This window comes from Triturus cristatus, chromosome 3_2 (assembly GCF_964204655.1).
Source record: "Triturus cristatus chromosome 3_2, aTriCri1.1, whole genome shotgun sequence".
NCBI lineage: Eukaryota > Metazoa > Chordata > Amphibia > Caudata > Salamandridae > Triturus > Triturus cristatus.
In genome coordinates, this window is record NC_140584.1 from 822,314,953 (window position 1) to 822,334,245 (window position 19,293).

Below are 19,293 nucleotides of genomic sequence, written 5' to 3' on the forward strand. Positions count from 1 at the left end.
CATTGATCAAAGTGGATTAAGTTGCGAGTAGGGTGACTGGGTCGCCAGATGATGTTTTTCTACAGCAGTCCCTCCCTCTGGCTGGAGACAGCCTAATGAGTGAGTGTTTGCTGCTGGAAGGAGGGCGCATCAGGTCAAGAGATTAAACATTAGCGAGGCTGATTGTCGCACACCTCCTAATGGTTGTTAAATCAGACAATAATAACACGTGTTATCTACAGTGCTTAGAATCAGCAGACGTGAGGTATAAAGCGCTAAAAAAAAACACGTCTTTGTAGTTACACTGGGTAAAGTCAGCGCTTGGGTGCCCCTTGAGGCGCTAGATTATTATCTGAAGAGAAGCAGCAGCGCCGTAGTGGTTGGATGAGCGTCTTCACCACCCTAGGGTGCGTGTATGCCCGGGTGTCGGTGGTCAACTACGGGGGCTTGGATGGCCCCGTGCATCCTGGCACCTCCTTCAATCTAGTTTCCAATCTACCTTATTTATTCCTGAACGTTCCTTCAACAAATCAGTTTATTGTGGGAGTTGAAGTCCTGGGTTACTTCCAATAGACCCACTGGGTTAACAGGTAACAATCGGAGGAGAAAGACCCCATTGGAAAGGTTGTGTCTTGGTGACGTGGGGTCACCTGATACGCAACTCTGTGTAGGAAAGTGTCTCAGCCTGTCCATCCAACTCTGCTCTCCCCAGCCCCACCAGCCTGTCGCACAGTGGGACCTAGCACCCACTCCAGGAGCCTGCCACGCGGGTAAGGACCGAGACAACGAGGGGAAAGATGGAAACCCGGCATTGTCAGCAGGGCCTCTAAAAGGGGTCAGGAGTCTTAAACCGCTCTCCCCCATGCGAACACAGAGCACAGACTGAGCAGGGGAAACACATGAGCCCAGAACTGCCTACCCCCCCCTGCCCCAGAAAACAAGGTCACAAACTGCTGAAGAGAGAGGGCGCGAGAAGGCCGCCTATCCTCCAGAGACACGCTCCTCTGAAGCATCGTGGGGCTCTGCACCTCACAGCATGGGCAGCGCGAGGGCGCCGGGGAGGGCATGATGTGGTCGCTGAGAAGCGGTGTCCGCGAGGAGCAGAGACTGGTCTCTCCTCAGCTGCCTCGCGCGCGTTGTGCCCTTGGACCCAGCACACGTCTCCAGCGGCGCCGTCCTCGCGCACCGAGAACCCAGGCATGCATTGGCGACAAACCTGTCCAGCTTTCGCCTTTCCCAAGGGCGCAGGGGAGAGAGAGCCTCTTAGATGCAGAAATGTATGACCGGCGCATTAGTGGAGTCTTATTAAGGTATAGCACAGCACCGGGAGCACGGCACGGGGAAAGTTTCAATGCGCTGTCACCGAGCCCGAGTCAGAAGGAAGCATTTATCATGCAAATTGAGGACCTTAATTACATCCAGTGATTTTACCAAGCACGGTCCGGTGAAAGCTTTCTTGTCTTTATGGGGCCATCTGTTTGAAACACATGGCCACATAAAGATAAGAAAACTTTCACGACGAACGCAAGGCAGACGAGGCCGTCCAAATGGGACGGCCGACATAGCCAAGCGAATACGTCAGAAGGAGCTCTTTTCCAATGGCTGGCCACCGTTTAGCATAAACGGTGACGCCAGCCAATGGAAAAGAGGGTCGGGGCTTAATGCCCCTTAGAAAATACTTCATATCATTAAATCTCGCCAGCGAGACTGCGCACAGCCTACACCAGGCGAGACCTAAAAAAGCAGTTCTTTGTCAACTTAACAAGGGAAGGCTTTTTTGTGCGCGAATTAAAAAAAGGGAAAGGCGCTGGGAGCCCGTAAAAAGGAAAGAAAACAAAAGGAAAACTTTACTGTGCTCTCCTCTGTTCAGCGGGGTAGCCGATACTATAATATTCACTGCTCCACGGAAACTCGCTCCATAATGCTTTGCGGGGCCCTCTAGTCAATAACATTTTCTGCCCATAACTCAGCCTGTGGTGGTCCTAGTATGATGGGACAACCACAAAATCATTCTACATGCCATGCTTTACCTTTCTAGGTTATCATCTGTGTCCTCACCTTAAGATGGGGGGTGTCCCCAAAATAATCCTTTCCCACTGTGAGATTATTTATAAATCCACTATTCCATAGTTGGAACATAATTTTCTGCAGCTGGGAGGATGTGTTAAAGGTAACTTTTCCCCTTTCTTTAGATGAGCCATGTCTATAGAAAGGTGTGCGGTCTAGAGAAAGTTGTGCGCCCGCTAATAAAGTGAAACTGTGGCATGGGGCACTATTACAAAACAATTCAATTGTTTGTCAACTTGACAAACAGATGCTTTTTTTTTTACAAAAGCACCCAATACTGCGATTTCTGCGCTTTCTTTAGACCAGCCCGGTCTAAAGAAAGGGGCGCGGCCGCCATTAACCTGAAAGTGCGCCATTGGGCGCGTTTAGAGAAATTGCATTTGCAATGCAATTGGTCACTCATTTGCGAGAGTTTAAGCTATTGGCATTGTCATTTACAATGCCAATAGCTCAAACTTTTGTAAATGCGAGACCTATATCATTGCAAATTCTTGTTTGCCCTGGGAGCAAATAAATGCTGACGGTCGGTGACACCAGATCTGACCCAGAGAACCTTACAATTATGGGAGTCGTTATCCGAATTACAGAGGGAGAAGCTCATCAAACTAATACAAGCAAATGTGCCCTGCATACTATTTTGATGGTCTAATACCAGTGACTACAATATAAGCTAGCATGCACATGCTGGTGCCTTGTTGACTCACATCGGTGCCTCTTTGAAGCGAGAAATGTATCCAGGTAAACTAAAAGTGCGGCTGATAACTCCAATATTCAAAAACAGAATAATGCCGACCCTGAAATTCTTGACAACCACAGACCAGTAATCAATGTCCTTGGTTAAGCAGGCAATCGAGAAATATGTGACAGTCCTGCTCATTACATTCCCAAATCAGAACTCATTACTAGCAGCACCTCCAACCGGTTTTAAAGCTGGTCAAAGCACAGGAATGGAGACACTAAAAATCCTCATTGACATCCAAGACACTACTCAAGTGATTCTGATCTTTCCTGTAAGTTGATCTCAATTGGTGAAGCTGGGCAGTCGTACTTCTCGGATGGAACTTGTGACATGCAGAGTCCCCAAGGCAGCACCTTTTCCTCAGTCCTCTTGAACCTCTACTTAGAACTGCATAGTCTACTACTGAAAAATTCTGGCATTGAATCACACCAATACGTGGTTGACGCACACCTTTATCTCAGACTATCGTGGATAAGACATCCAGTCTTTACAACATAGATAGGGGGATCTTCAAAACTGGAGGACAACAAATTGTCTGAAACTAATCCCTCAGACAATCCAATTAAAATGTTTATAATCTGTAAACCCATGAATGTAATGGTCATAAACCTAATCTGAGAACTGAAAGTGAAAGATGTCACACCTGGACTTTATAAAAAAATTAACTAGAACTCGTGCCCCTACCATACAGTGTTTTCATCAGAGATGTCCTAGAACATATCATGAGTCTTGTAATGTGAGATCATGCCTGTGCATGGCAAGGGCTTGTAATAGTTACTTCAGATAACTATAACCCATACTTAATTTGAGCCTGTGGTTTTGGTTGTTTGGCATCAGCATTTAATTGTCTACTCTGGCACTAATTACAGTCTACTACATGGTGGTGCAGTCTGTTTAATTTAGAAATCATCACAACAACAGTTGTTTTCTAATTCAATATACATTAAAAATGATGAATGCCTGCCGCTCAAGCCATTCTTAAAGCTTTAGGGGCCTGGAATAGTCTGAATAGTCACACTTGTAACAGTGAGATGGTTAGTAGTTGTGTTGATGCTGTCTTTGTCAGCATTGGCAGGGTCAATGGGTGGTGCAAGCTGCAGTGACCTTCTGGCGAAGGTCCTGGCGCTTATTGTATTTTGTTTTTGGAAAGAAATTAAGCGTGGACGTATAACTGGTAGTAAAGTTACGTGGTTTTTAGAATTTAGAATGTTATGTTTTTGCTGACATTTTCACCTAGCTATAACGTCACTTTAACTTTTGTTTTTTTTCAGTGAATTTCTAAGGTTTCTTTTTTTAACATAAAGCAACAATATGAAGGGGTGTCCTTTTAAGTAAGGCTGACTTACTAGCTTTGTCAAATCATCAGAACAACCTTTATCAAGGGTTCAGAACATCAGCCTTTTTAAAGCAGACCTACCAGCTTTGTCAAAAAGTCACCACAGTAATTTTGTCAATAACCATAAGCCAATGTTTTCTTTATTAATACACACATGGCAATGCTGAATAATTGTCACAAAAATATTTTAAATAGGGCACATTTAATCAAAACAACCTTTGTGCTTTAGTCTCTCTTTAACAGTCTTCTGGCCACATAATGCAGCTATAGGACCAACTACAAGGGGTCCTCACACTTCAACTGAAGTTCATACAACTCCAGCCCCGAAGTTTTAAAAATTATGGTAAACTCTCTTCAGGAGATGGGCTGCCCTTATTATTTTTTTAAACATTCCTAGTGGTCTTTTGTGCTCCCTTCAGGACCCACACCCCACTTTCCACCACAACAATTACATTCATAGTTGGTGGTGCCCCTCCTTGGAGGAGTATTTCAAGAACTATAAAATTTAACATAAAGCCTAGACAGGGCATTATGAGCTGTTCTTCGGTCGGAACAGTGAATATATCATGACCGACCTCACTGCTTCCTTTAACAAGCATTTGCAATGCAATAGGTCTCGTATTAGTTACATTTTGAGGTATTTTGTTGCAAATAGCAATGTTTCTTTATGTATAAGTTCACAATTAACCAGTGGCAGGAATCCCGAGAAAAAGTAAGCAAAGCAAATACATGCCAGACAAAGTAAACTGCTGCATTGTAAGGCTTCCTAAGAGGGAAAGGGGAGGGGAGGAGAAAGTGGAAGGAAACCGAGAAAGAGTGATGGGGTAAGGTGGGGAGACAGTGAAGGGGCAGATAGACGGGAAAGAAAGAACAAAGAGTGCTAAAAACTGTAGAGAGTCATATTAAAGTTTAGTGTGCTACAGAGTTGTTTTTTAAAAAAACAGCATGAATGCAGCACAACCTGAGTGTTAAGGTGCAGGCAGGTGGGACGGTGGTGCAGTCCTGTGGTGTTAAAAAGCACACTGACAGCATATGGTTGTAGATGGTGTCCTGGTACGGTGGGGGTTTTGGGGAAGATGGATTTTAGCTACGCTAGGTGGTAGTGTTTTGGTCTCAATGGAAGTTATGGTGATGTTTCCCAGAGCAGTAGTGGTGCTGAAGTATATAAGGAAGAAACATCCTGGGTAGAGAAAATGCGCTGGTAGTGAGATATGCATGAGGGTGGGTGTATTTTATTACAAATACCCCATTGCACTACATGCTGCGTATATGAAACACAGATACGTGGTCTAGTTTTACTGTAGGTGCCCTCCAGCCTTGTGTGCCCCTTGAGCAGTGACGTCAGATGCCACACTGCTAGAGGCTCAACCGGCTCATAAAAGCATACCAATACGTGGAGTCCTTCCACCTTGTAAGTGGTGCACGGGGCTTTACGCTAAAAAGACGAGGGAAACGGTACCCACTGACGGCACCCACTGACGTAAGCTTACCAATGGCCTCTTTCCAAGGTTTACTCTGATGGCGGACATTGTCACGGCTCGGCCTAGCATCTCTGGCTGCTTTGTGGAACCTTTTCAGATTTTCAGGCCAGAGCTATACACCAACACGGTTCAAAGTTAAACTAGAATATGTGGCAATGCTAAGCGCTATAAGCCTGGTGCGAGTCTTTGGGCGCTCTTAGAACTTACATCAAACTCAAGAGCGTGTGGGCTTTGGACGCTCTGCTTAGACTCGGCCCAACAGCACCACACACTCTCCATCCATATTTTGGTGAGGGCAGCTGGGGGGTGTGTGGTACAGACATACGAGCCGGAGGACCAGCCTTTTCCAAGCCCCTAAGAAGCCGGACCCAAGCAAGTCGAGGTCACTGCGCGGGAGGCAAACATGGTCGCTGCGCTCTCAAGAGCAGGGAGAGCATTTGAGTAAGCACAAGTGTCATGGCTGGAAAATAATTCACCACGGCAAGCTTGGGCTGCAATCAAATAGATGGGAGAGGTGTTTGTCGTGTCGAGAGACCAACACCAAGTAGCTGAGGGTGCAGGAAGGAGCCACGACCTTACACACATGTTAAGAGCCGCGGTTCTCAACACGCAACATACTGCGGGTAGAATCCACCCCCGTGGGATACAGCAAGCGCATAGAGGCTTTGATTCTGGTACTTATGGCATCGCAGTTTAGGACCCCGTGACTACTAAGTGACCCTGTAGAGGGATAAAATAAAGAGGCGTTGGGAGCGTTCTAGGTCCTGCCATGAATATTAAAGTGCCTCGTAACGTGCTGCACGCCTGTCCGCAGCAGACGCTGGTCTTCTGCTGCAGAGACCGTGATGGAAATCCCTCCAAGGTGCATTCAAACACGCACACGTTTCGCACTTTTATTTCTAAAACGAGACAAAAGCGTGCACAACTGAAGTAGTACTTCAGAGATGAGGGAATATGTTGCTGTTTGATTGCCAGCACCCAGCTGGAGGTTTAACTCAGTCAAGCTAGAATCAGTCTGTCCCAAGTGTGCATACCGCAAAGAACTGACACGAATAGGGATCGTGGTATTATTATTCCGGTGAATTAGCTTCTGGGATGAATTATGAAGCACAACACACCTACTTATTAATTTAGACTTTTTACAGAGCACCGCGAGTCACTTTACTGCCATTTCAGCGTGCTGCACATATAGAATTCTGGTAAATTTGGAGAAATGAGAGAAAAGAGGGAGGGTGGTCTACCAGAATGGGAGACACCTGAAATGAAGGAGGTGGAGAATGAGGTATCCACCACACAGTCGACGTTTGTCACAGACGGGTCTGCAGCTTTGACATAATGTAAACACTATAATTAGGCAAGGGCGAAATGTTAATTACACCAGTGTAATGTTAGGACATTCTCGTTACGCTTGCTACGTTAAATTACGCCACGAAATGTAATCACACTGCCTTTCACAGTCAAAGCACAGCACATAAGCAGCTGTTTGCGGAAATTGGTTTTTTTCGCACATTTTTAAGTGTGAAAATTGTCAGTGTGTCAAAAACTGCTGAATGTCAATCAGGGGAGTTCTTGATCATTAACAAACATGCCCCACACTTGGGAGCCCATTTTAGCTTCTGCTCGCCTCATCTATATTTGACGCCCTGGCTTAGACCTCAGATAAACTCTCCAGTCTGCACAGGGACCCAACACTCGCCTGTGCCAGTCACTGTACCGGCTCTAGGATGGTGGGCCAACAGGAGGCGAGTAAGAACCACAGGACAGAGGGGCTGGGAGGAAGGGATGGATGTTGGACCATGCAGAAGGCAACTTTTGGGGTTCACCCCTTGGCATAAAAATGAAAACCGCTGGGCCTGTGTGCATTATACATTACAACAGATGTATCTTTAAAAATCTACACAGAACATAGCACTCCACAACTTAAACACAAGCTCCAGGTAAGCAACCTTGGCCCCACTGCCAGTCATTACCTCCAATCATAAGCAACTTTTGTGCGATTCAGTGACATTTTATTAGCCATCATAAATAATTTTTTTCTATAGTCCAATCCGTACATATTAATTTCTCCACTGAACCTGGAAGCAGGTACTGGTGATAGGGAAGACTTTCAAACAAGTTTCTTATCATTTAAATAGAGCACCGTTTTGATTTAAAAACAAACACTACACGCAGCAACACTTCATGGCTGTTGTTACAAGGAGCTTGTTGTTTATGATAAAGCACAGAAATTGCCGAAAGCAAGCTGTAAAGCAGACACACAGACTCCACAGGTCACAGGAGGCCTCTATCTGTAACCACTCTGCCCCGTGCCGAAAGCTCCCCGAGATAGCGCTGCGACCGGGTGGGCAGCGCCGAACTCCCTCGGGGTAGGCCGGTCCTGGATACAGGTTATTAAAGCCCCTTCAGATTTATCAGCTGAGATGTTACAGCTTTTTAAGACTGAAGAGCTTCTCTAGAGGCTGTGGGGCCATCTCCAGCCCCCCACTTCCCCCCCTTGGCAGAAAAGGCAACAGTTGCCTTTGCTCAATCCTGTCTCAGTACTTTCAAAGTTCAGAAAAAACGCAAGCAACAATGGTTTATAGGGGGGAAAAAAGTCAAACTAGAAGACAAAGGCTGCGCCTTGGGGAAAATGTGACAAAACCGCAGACTGGTGCCCCAGCATCCGTCCAGCAGGGCTTTTGTGAGTCCGCGCCCCTGCCCCCACTGTTCAGCGCCTCGAGCACAGCAAAAGAGGCAGCCCCTCAAATTCAAAGCCACTGCTTGCAGAAACCCCCAAAACGGGGACACGCGCGAGAACTCAGGATTTTCAAGAACCACAAGCTTTGCTAGATTTTTTCCCCAAAAGTGTAACTGGCCGCAGCAATGCGCGGGATCTCAGAGGGGCGGTCGCCCCTCCCTCTCCCCCTTTGCGCTGGAATCTGAGGGAAGGAGGGAGAGGTTCCCTGGGAGGGGGAGGGGCTGCACAGGGGGAGGGTGCAGGGGCTGGAAGGGGGCTCCACGGGCCGGGCATGCGATCTCGAAGAAAGACGAGCGCTTAGAGACCAGTTTTTCTGCTGCCAACAATACAGAAGTCTCCATAACTGAGGGGCTGGCATTCAGTGCCCGCGGGGTTCAAATGAGAACCGCCCCCACCCTGCAGCCCCCCACAATTAAGACACCTTAGCAAGGATGAGGAAAATGAACGTGTTCTACGTGTTTTCATCGAAAAACATTCTTGTAAACCAACAGACAGAAATCATAAGCCGACGTCTAAACACTTTTAGCACAGACTGCACAACACCGAGCTCTGGGAGGAGCCACCCTCTCCAGACCCCAAGGCAAACAAGCGCGGTCCCGAAAGTGAAAGAGGACCGCGCTGCAGCCGATCTCTTGTCTTTATGGGGCCATGTGTTTTTAAACACATGGCCACATAAAGATAAGAAAGTGCTTTGCGAGGCGAAAGGGCGTCCACAGAAAACCCTCATTTCCAATAGTAGGCCACCGTTTAGCATAAACGGTGACGCCAGCCAATGTAAATGAGGGGTGGGGCTTAAAGCCCTCTTCCGAAAGTCCTTTCCTACTAAATCTCTCGCGGAGGCGGAGCACAGCTCTGCCCTGCAGCGCCATGCGAGACCTAAAGAGGAAGCAACAAGGCTGCAACTATTTTCTATCTCTTGAATATATAGAGTGCCCCAATTCCACCCGGGACACCCACAAACTTTTTTTTCCCTTTTAATCTATTAGCAGCGTAGGGAGTCCACTCCTGAGCTGCCAAGCTAGCCCCCTGCCTGCCATCACAATTAGTTCTTGCACTGGAGCCAGCACCTTTCCACGCGGGCAGGGAGTGCATCTGCGGCTTATGGGAAGTGGGAGGGCACACTGGAATGTGGGGGATGCAAAGCGGCACCACCCCTTCTTTGTCCTTTGGTGGATTGAGGCCCCGGGATCCCTTCTTCTGAAGCCTAGGGGCAGGAAATATTTTCAGGAGGGCATGAGCACCCCCTCTCCATGAGCCTCATAGGGACCCAGGGATACTATCCTGGGGCTGAGATTAAATTAAAGGGGAGGGGGTATGAGGCCCTCCTCTCCGAGCCTAGAAAGCCCCTAGAGACCCCATTCTCTGGGGCTGCAGTTTTCCAAGGGAAGGGGGCATGCGTGTTCCCCCCCATGTCTCCCCCGAGCCAAAAAATGCCCAGGTGTCCCCATCCCCTGGGACCAGCGCACTCACTGTGTCACTGGGAGCCTACCCATGGGACGCAGTTTCCCTGCCCACAAGAGTGCAGGCAGGCAGGGAAAACTTGTCTGCTGCCACCCATCGGGCCTACAAAAATGCTCCCGCCAGGGTTTAAGCACGCCTTTCTTCCAGGAAACTCAGATTGTTCCCGCCCAGTGGAGGACCAGTGAAAAACACCTGCACATGCCAGGTGCTTCCCCTAGGGGTCCTAATGTTTTGGTGTGGGTACCCTTGGTGGACACTTCGACACCGAGATTAGGCCCTGGGGATTGGGTGCTTGGCACTTGTAGAGGCTCACGGAGGGGGTCCACCGCCCCCTCCCCATTAAAAAAAAACTGCCCCGGGAGATGGGGTTCCTGGGTCCCATAGCGGTACACCTAGAATGACCATGCACCCTTTCCCTATTAAAAGCAAACTGCCCAGGGGTGTGTGGTCCCCAGGACCCCTAGAGGCCTCCCCAATAATTATTAAAAAAATAAAAAGTTGTCCCGATTGGGCAGACAAATGCCCGGCAGGAGTCGCTCATTTATCTTTCACTGCTCCTTTAAGAAGCACCTCATTATTCCCTGCAAGGGCTTTTTGAACTTTATTTGGGCTTGGTGTTGGTGATGTCCCTAGAAGGGACAATGGCACTACCAGCTTTTTTATATTGCTGGGAGTAGGTGGAATGTGGGGGGAGGGTTGAATGCAATTAAAACCAGAAGTCATGACTGCCAGTCATCCGATGTCGTGTTGCAATTCAGGGGGACTAGGAGCGACTTTGTCCAGTTGACATTGAGTACCAATGATTCTCCATACAACTTCAGTATTTGAAGGAGGTGGGGTCCTGAGGCATGTGGGCAGCCTATGATAATGAGGATGTCATTGTTGTATAGTGTAATGCATTTCTCGAAACTCGCCTGACAGTGGAATCCCCAGAGCTGTGCATCGCCCCTAATCCATGTCGCCAGTGGTATAATTGCTAAGGTGAACAAAAGCGGGAAAGGAGCCAGCCCTGTCCGATTCCCCAGCCGACCAGGAAAATTGGCGAGAGGGTGCCTCAGGGGCAGTAATCCCTTGCCCACACCTTCCTCCCTTTTTTGCCCAGTGAGCAACTAAATGCTGACAGTCGGTGTACACCAGATCTCACGCAGAGAACCTTACTAGAGCATGGGATTGGCATAGAACACTTCAAAGATGAAGATAAAGCGGGCCAAAATTCCAAATGATGAAGGACTTGGAACAAGAATGCCCAGAATAGGGAATCAAAGGCTCTCTTGAAGTTTAGAAGTAGGAGTGTTGTGGGGTCAGATAGTGTTAAGTAATAGGTAAGAGCGACACAGACCTTGTGAGTACAGTGACGAGTGTTGTGGAGTAGCATAAAGCTGCGGTCCGAATGAATTCACGTGGTGTAAGAGAACAGGCCTTTTTTGCAGGTGTCCCCTAGGTTTTTGCCCCCATTTGGGCTACTAGATGCTGGTTTTTGACTCTACAGTGCACTAAAGCTGCTAACCAACCCACGATGCAAGTGCTCTCTCCCTAAAACTTAAACATGTGAATTGGCAACTGCAAGGACTTTAACCCCTTCATAAGTCCATAGTATTTGGTGCTAGAGGTACCCAGGCCATGGGTGTTTATGGGGTCACCTGGGCCTGAATCACTGTGCCACCCTGAGTAATCCAAGTAAACAGATGACAGCAGTTCTGTTATTGCAGACTACAAGATCAGTGGTAACTGCTTGAATTCAACTTTGCCCTCACCATGTGTGGCAAAGTCAATGCACTATTTTTAATATATGCCAGTCACCCCTAAGGAAGGCTTCCTGAGCCCAGGGGGCAGGATGCATTATATTAAACGTGAGGACATATAGGTGCAATGTTTTATGTCCCTATAGTAGCCTTTTCCATTAAGTGATATTATGAGTGACCAGCAGTCCATAGGATAACATAGGCTGGCAATCAGGCACCCCGAGGTTGGCAGCTCCATTATGGTACAGCCGAAATATGTTTGGTATCAAACAACGTGCTTCATCACCCCTTACAAGATTCTCATGTTGGGGGCGATGTGGCATACACCCAGGTGTCTACCTTAGCGGTTGTCCACTTAGTTGCCCCAATCTTTACTGTGCTGTGGCTGTCAGCCCGCAGCTGCTGCCACCAGTACAGGAATCTGACCCGCTGCCAGGAGGTGTGAACTCTCACAGGAGTCAAAAACAATGGCCTGGACAGGAAGGAGGTCACACCTCCCTTCCTGACAGGATCGCTAGTGAAGTGGCACATCAAGGCAGTAAACTTCAAAACCTTCACAGCCTGTAATCTACAACTAGGCTGCTTCCCAAAGTTTGAAACATCCTTCCCCCTGCCCCCAGGCACATTTGCACCTTGGCAAGTGGGAAAATAAGTATTCAGGAGGTCTACACCCCCAGAAGGCTAGCCACATCTTTAGGGTGGGCTACCTGGTCTGTACAGCTAAGAAAAAGTTTCTGCTATTTTTAAAAGTGGCAGAATAGAGGGTTACGGGTAGAAAAGGTGACCTCGGGGGCAGATTTGCCGCAGGGGTTAGTAGCCCATTGGGTACTTGCACTCTCACCCCAAATGCCCTAGAATCTAGGATTTATAAGGCTTCCCTGGCACCAGAAACACAGTTCTGATCTGATTTGCTACAGAGGACACAGTAGAGACTTGAGTCTGTGACAACAGGAGCTGCACAAACCAAAGGCGTGATACTCTGCACCACTGGAACTGCTTGACTGTGGCTCGTCCTGGACCAAAGACCGGTTCCCCCAATCAAAGGTACCCCTTTGAAAGCCAAAGGCAACCCCAGACTCCCTTAAACTAGGGCCACTAGTCCCCTGCATGAAGCAGGTAAAAACAACGTACCAGAACCAAAGAATCGCTGACCATCGGGCCTTCCAAGGGATTGCCCAAAAATAGATGGTCCAGTGCATTGTGGGAAAACGTAGTCCGGACCTCTAGCAAGTTTCTGGCGGCTACTACTTTCCCCTGGAACTCTGGATGTCAAAAGAACTTTTTGCTGAGCTTACCACTGCAAAGGCTTATTGGTGGCCAGTCCGGCAACCACCACCTTTACTCGACGCTGCAACTTGAGGGAACCCTGCAACACCTTCATCTGATGCAAGCAGTGGTCTTGTCCGCTTTTTGCACCAGTTTCCTCACCAGCACCATGTAACCAGCTCCCCCGCAGCTCCCACTTTAGCACCAAGGACAGCCAATACAACTCTGCACCAGGGCAACTCGAGCCAGTTAAAATTGAACTGACTGTCATGGCTGGGTCCTTGGACCCGCATCACCTTTACCCTCCTTGGATTCCACACATATCGATCTGAAGTGACAGATTTTCACTAGTGCTTTTTCCCATTGACCGCAGTGATAATCCTTTGCAGTATTGTTTTGCACTGATTTAATTTTGCTTCTACAATCCATAACTCCGGTTATACTTATCCAATTGACTTCTTTTTGATGTCCACATTTACATAAAAATCTTCTTTATTTTTATAAATTGGTTTTGGATTTCTTTCTTGTAAAGCCTGACTGCTCTTTGCCACTCTACCAGGACTGAGCTAAGGATTTATTATTGTGAAGGACCATCTTTGGGGTATTGTGAGAGTCTTGCATAGGGAAGCCTAACCAGCATCACTAGATAATACTCCACCTTCCTACACATGGTAATCACCAGTAGAAGCGTATTTTCCAAGATTCTGGTGTATATTGTCAGCTCAGCATTGATAATATTAATAATAATAATCCAAATGTGAAAACCTTAAGGCTTGAAGACGCTGGGGGCCGTTGAGGAGATTAAGTGAGCTATTGCCCTGAGTCACATGGTGCTGAGCTGAGCTGCTGCCAGGGATCGAACCGTGAGACCTGTGTTCCGGAGTCAGCCGCTCTGGCTGCTGTGCCACACCTCTCCCTGAGTTGATCAGAGCTTATTTACCCTTTTTAAGTGAAATAATGTTAATAATGTAAAATCCATCCTTAAGCCAATTCAAAACATTAAAAAATTACTTATCTGCGATGCTAAGTACTACAGTGTAATTGTAATTGCATTTATATAGCACTTAGTTTAAGATAATGTATTTGTTTTTATTTCTTTTTATATAAATATATACATATATATTTTTTCCAATAGTGAAGCAATTGTAGATGAATAGTTATTTTAAAAATGGATTTATGCAGTTACCTATATACATGTTGAACATAGAAAAATATCACCATAAGTTATATGTACATTTGTTAAGCAGAACTAGTGAAAATCTATAAATTTATAAACAAGATTTATTATACACATTCATACAAAAGAATACACATATCTAGGTACACCCTCAACTGCTCACTAGCTGCTGCCACCTACCCCGATAACTGGAAACACGCCCAGATCCACCCCCTCCTCAAGAAACCCTCGGCAGACCCCACCGACCTCAAAAACTTCAGGCCTATCTCCCTGCTTCCATTTCCTGCGAAAGTCGTTGAAAAAGCAGTCAACAGACAACTCACCACGTTTTTAGAAGACCACAACATCCTCGACATCTCCCAATCCGGATTCAGGTCTAACCAAAGCACTGAAACAGCCGCCCTGTCCGCAACAGACGACATCCGCTCCCTACTGGACAAGGGAGAGATGGCGGCACTCATCCTACTCGACCTCTCGTCGGCTTTCAACACAGTCTCCCATCACACCCTGATAAGAAGACTCCACGAACCCAGCATTAGAGACATGGCCCTCGACTGGATCCAATCTTTCCTCTCGGGCAGAACGCAACGAGTGCGACTCGCCCCCTTCCTCGCAGATCCCACACCCACCACCTGCGGAGTGCCCTAGGGATCCTCCCTCAGCCCCACGCTATTCAACGTCCACATGGCCCCGCTAAACACCATTGTCAGAAGCTATGGAATAAACATCTTCTCGTACGCTGACGACACCCAACTCAGCCTCTCCCTCTCCAACGAACCCGACAAGGCCAGACACAACTTCCACGAAGGCATGAAAGCAGTTGCCGACTGGATGAGAGACAGCTGCCTTCAACTTAACACAGACAAGACAGAAGTCCTCATCATGGGCCCTCAACCCAAAGCATGGGGCAACTCCTGGTAGTCTCCCACCCTCGGAAACCTGCCCAACCCCGCCAATCAAGCCCGAAACCCGGAATCCTCCTGGACCCCGACCTCAGCATGAACCATCAGATCAACTCATTCACCTCCACCTGTTTCTGCACCCTCCACCTCCTACGCAAAACCTTCAAATGGATCCCCCTCGAACATAGAAAGACAGTCACGCCCTCATCACCAGCAGACTGGACTACGGCAATGCACTTCACGTCGGAATTAACAAAAAACCTCACCTGCAAATTGCAAAACGTCCAGAACGCCACTGCCAGACTGATCCTCGACCTACCCCGACACTGCCACATTTCGCAACACCTAAGTACACAGCACTGGCTCCCTATAGGGAAAAGAATCACTTTCAAGATCCGCACACACAGCCCTCCACAACACCGGACCAGCCTACCTGAACCAGCGACTAAACCTCCACGTACCCCACAGGACCCTACGCTGAGCCCAGCTCTCTCTCGCAGAAGTACCCCGCATCAGGAAATCCAGAACAGGAGGACGCTCCTTCTACCTCTCAGCCACCACCTGAAACGCCCTACCCATCCACATCAGACAAACCACCTCCCTCCCCAGTTTTACGAAGGAACTAAAGACTTGGCGTTTTTAATCCACCTCACTGGCACACGCTACACTCCCCTCCTCCCCCCCGCGCCTTGAGACCCTAACGGGTGAGTAGCTGCGCTTTATAAACTTTGATAGATTGATTGACATATACAGTCCAAATAAGTATATTTGTATACTGTGTATATATATATATATATGTTTGAGTCTGGTGGTTATGTGAAGACGAGCCAGCTTCTGAAGATCAGATACCGTGGCTCTTCTGGTTATATTACTTGTTTAACTAAGGTCTGTTACTTATTTGCTCCACGGCCCGTCTCTCGCGACAAGAAAATGATTTGCGTACATAGTAAAGGTACCGAAAACGGCCCGATGCACGTAGCTGCGAGGTAACTGTAGCATACCTTGAAACAGTGGTCCAGCGGTGCGGGTACCTATAAAGTGGGTACAACTAAAAGGTTTTTGTATGGTGATAAAAAGCAGCGGTGTAAAGAGCTCAATAAACAAGCTGTACAAATGACCCTGCATATAAAAATCAATGTGAACAGCATAATGTAGTGATTGCGTCCTCGGTTTCGGGGGTTCACATCACTCAGAAACTTATGGCAGGTCAAGTGGGGGCTACGCTCAGCCCCGGGGAGCCATTTCGTTTGCCTGAAGTCTTTAGTGCTTTTACCAAGCACGAGCCGCTTTTTTTTTTTAATGTGTGCACACTTGTTACTGTATGTGAATGCAGCCCTTGTGTTCAATACCTGTATCTTGACACAGGCCTCGAGCAGGCATGCTGTGGTAGGTTTGTGACGTGCTGCAAAAGAGGAGCCTTCGGGCCTGGTGGCTCACACACGGCGTGGCGGGAGAGTTGGTCAATGCTGGCGTGGTGGGTTATCTATTTCTTAATAAATATAACGCAGTGCCGGTGTGGCTGCGCTGCACAGCACGGCCCGGCGTCAACGTGGCATGTAGCTTTTAGTGGGAATGCTGTCTGTTCCATGTATCCTCCTCGCAGAGATGTCGTGGGGCCCCCCCTGCCTTCGTTTCATGACTAATGGCAGTGCCACCATATGTGACTCAGGAGCTCGAGCAGGGCTGCAGCTGTCTGTACAGTGCGTTTTTCCACAGCCCACTTCCCTTCCCTTTCCATCTCCTCGTGTTAGAAGCCATAGTCACAAGCCATGTGTTATACCTTTGTTTATCTTTCTTTTTTGTAGGCGGCGGGTTGCGGAGACGATTGACAGATGCATCCCAGAGTTCGAGCGTGTCACATCCCTCCTCCGTTCTCAGAGGACTGACTTATCCGACGCAAAGGTAAGTGCCGCCGAGGAGGGGCTTGCCCTAATCCGCACTTTGATGCTGTTCCTCTTTTTAATGACTGTCCTCCTATTGCTTTTAACGAGCGTTTGTAATTTCGAGCTCTGGGCTCTGCTGACTCGGAGCCAGCTCATTACGGCGAGAGCAGTGTTCGCCTTGGCCCTGTGCCCAGGCCGGTGTGGGCTGAGAAATTTGGGGCGCGTGGAAAAGGAACAGAGGGCCAGAGGTGCGCGAGCCAAGGTTCTAGCTCGGCCCGTAGAGCCCATGTACGAGCCGAGCCCTGAAATATTGGCTATGTAATCATACAGAAAACATCACGTGAAATATCATCAAGTCTCTTCCGAATTCTAAAACGTTTCTTTCTTTAATATGTGGACGCTGTGAATTTAATGGGTGCCTTTGCACTTAAAAGTAATGCAAAAAATGAGTCAAGATACCAGCGCAAGCAAAATCTTTATATGCCAAGGCAAACCCATGTATGCAGAGGCATAACCCAATACTATTTGATTATGGTATAGTAGACCTCCAGGGCCAGCCTTGGCATGGGCGAGCCTGGCCAAGGGCGCCTACCTTCAGAGGGGCACACTGAACTTAGCAATTTGCTTTTAATGCTCTGGTTTCTTTAATTTTTGGTTGCCAGCGACTCCAGGCAGTTGTTCCTTTCTCTCTTTTTTTTTTGCCCACCCCTTCCTTCTCCCTCTCCACTGGGCTGTCACTCCAGTCTGTGCACCACTGGAAAGGAGCTTGGGTGTGGCTGTTGATTAAGTGATTTAGATGAGGGGGATGGGGAAATGTGTTCTCAGGTAGGTCACTACTCCGATGTAATCCGCGTTACCGGGTCTGTGAACACAAAGGCCCCACAGAGATCGCAGCTGGAGCAGGGTGCAAGAGGAGGACAAAGATGAGATCAGCAGCTGTGAAGGTTGAAGAAAGCAGACCTTCCCTCATTCTCCGTCACCCACCGCGGCATCCCCCTTCACATACCTCCAGGTACACTCCACGGGTGGGCAGCTTCTGGTCCTAATGCCCCTCTTCCTTCTGGTGGGGAGGGCCGCTTCTAGTTCTGCATCATAGCAAGGGAACAGGTGTACGTTCTTAGACCAGTGTGAAGCATAATGCGACCCACAGCCCGGACCGCAACAGTTCATATTGAAGTCCTGCTCACAAAACTGGTACAAGATGCCAGGCTGAAGAAGAATAGTGTGGCAACTGGACTCATTTCTAGTTAGTAGTAACTCCTATTATACATATATTTAGAAAGGCTTGGTGGGCGGAGGATCACGAAGGGCGCTATCCAAGCCAAGGCCGGCACTGGACTTATCATGCGAGGCTGACCCTACGTGGTACTCATGTGTGGGCTCTCCTTGTCAGAGCCATCTGCACAGACCCAGCCAAAGGCACAAGTATCTCCACACTTACATTTAGATGCCATGCTCATACACCGATTCTTCTCCCAACTGGTTGCATGCATAGTAAACCTGTACGCATCCTGGTAACAGCATGTTTAATCACAGATTTGTGGTGCATTGAACTAGTCAATGAGTGCAAGCAATTCTAATGACTTGGTTTTATATATACACCAAGGTGTGTACATTCACCGATTTTGAATAATTGGGGTGTCCATAATAGTTGAATGATAGCTGATCCATGTCAGATTTCAGGATAATCACGAAGTATGAATTGCATTTACATTAATTTCCTTGCGGTTATTTTAAGTTGAGGTCATACAAAATATGATATAGATGCAGCCCTCTTGACCTACGTTGCAAACACTATAGATATACACTAATTATGCAAGCTAAGGATATAGCTCAAGCCATAAACTGCATTATTTCAGAATACTTGTACTAACAGGTGTTATGCAACAAAACACATTTTATGAACTCCAGAGGGATGAAAAGCCAATTCACCCTGTCGAAGGTTCTGTCCTGTCACCAGCATGTTACAAGCGGAGAAGTATCAAACAAAAGGAGACACTTTACTTTCCCACGTGTTGTCTGTCTTAGGACTTTAATACCTTGTTTTCACTGAGTTCCAGACTCATTTTGCAGTGCTCGATTAGCAGACTCTAGGGGCTGCCCTCCAGGAATTGACCGACTAACTGCATTATTAAAATTGCTGCGCTGAACAACCAGCGGGTAAATATAACCAGACTATGGATAAAGTGGACTTGAGCAAATTGAAAAAAAAACAAAATGCTTATTCTAAAATGTTGTTACTAAGACGTGGGGTCTCATTACGAGTGTCCTAGAGAGGGCGGTGTTAATTCTCCAGCCCAATGGTATGATAGCGTGCATCCTTTTAATTTTGGGAGTGCAGAATTAACCGTGTTTACAGGTTGAACCCTGAAAATCCCCTAAATCAGTGGTACACAATCTTATGAATTCTGTGGGCTCCCACTTAATCAATGCTGGAACCCGGGGAACCCCACTGCATCATTATTGGAATCCAGGGCCCCCCATCGAGTCATTTCTGGAAGCCAATGGCCTGCCCTAAGTATT

General features: G+C 47.6%; 1 protein-coding gene across 2 annotated transcripts in view; it reads left to right on the forward strand.

Annotated features, from left to right (window-relative positions):
* HYCC2 (hyccin PI4KA lipid kinase complex subunit 2) overlaps window positions 1-19,293 on the forward strand; it is a 566,375-nt gene that overhangs the window by 212,515 nt on the left and 334,567 nt on the right. For both annotated transcript variants that reach the window (XM_085649028.1, XM_085649026.1), the window contains exon 2: window positions 16,693-16,789. The gene's annotated coding sequence lies outside the window, so the exon portion shown is untranslated. The remainder of the gene's footprint in view (window positions 1-16,692; window positions 16,790-19,293) is intronic.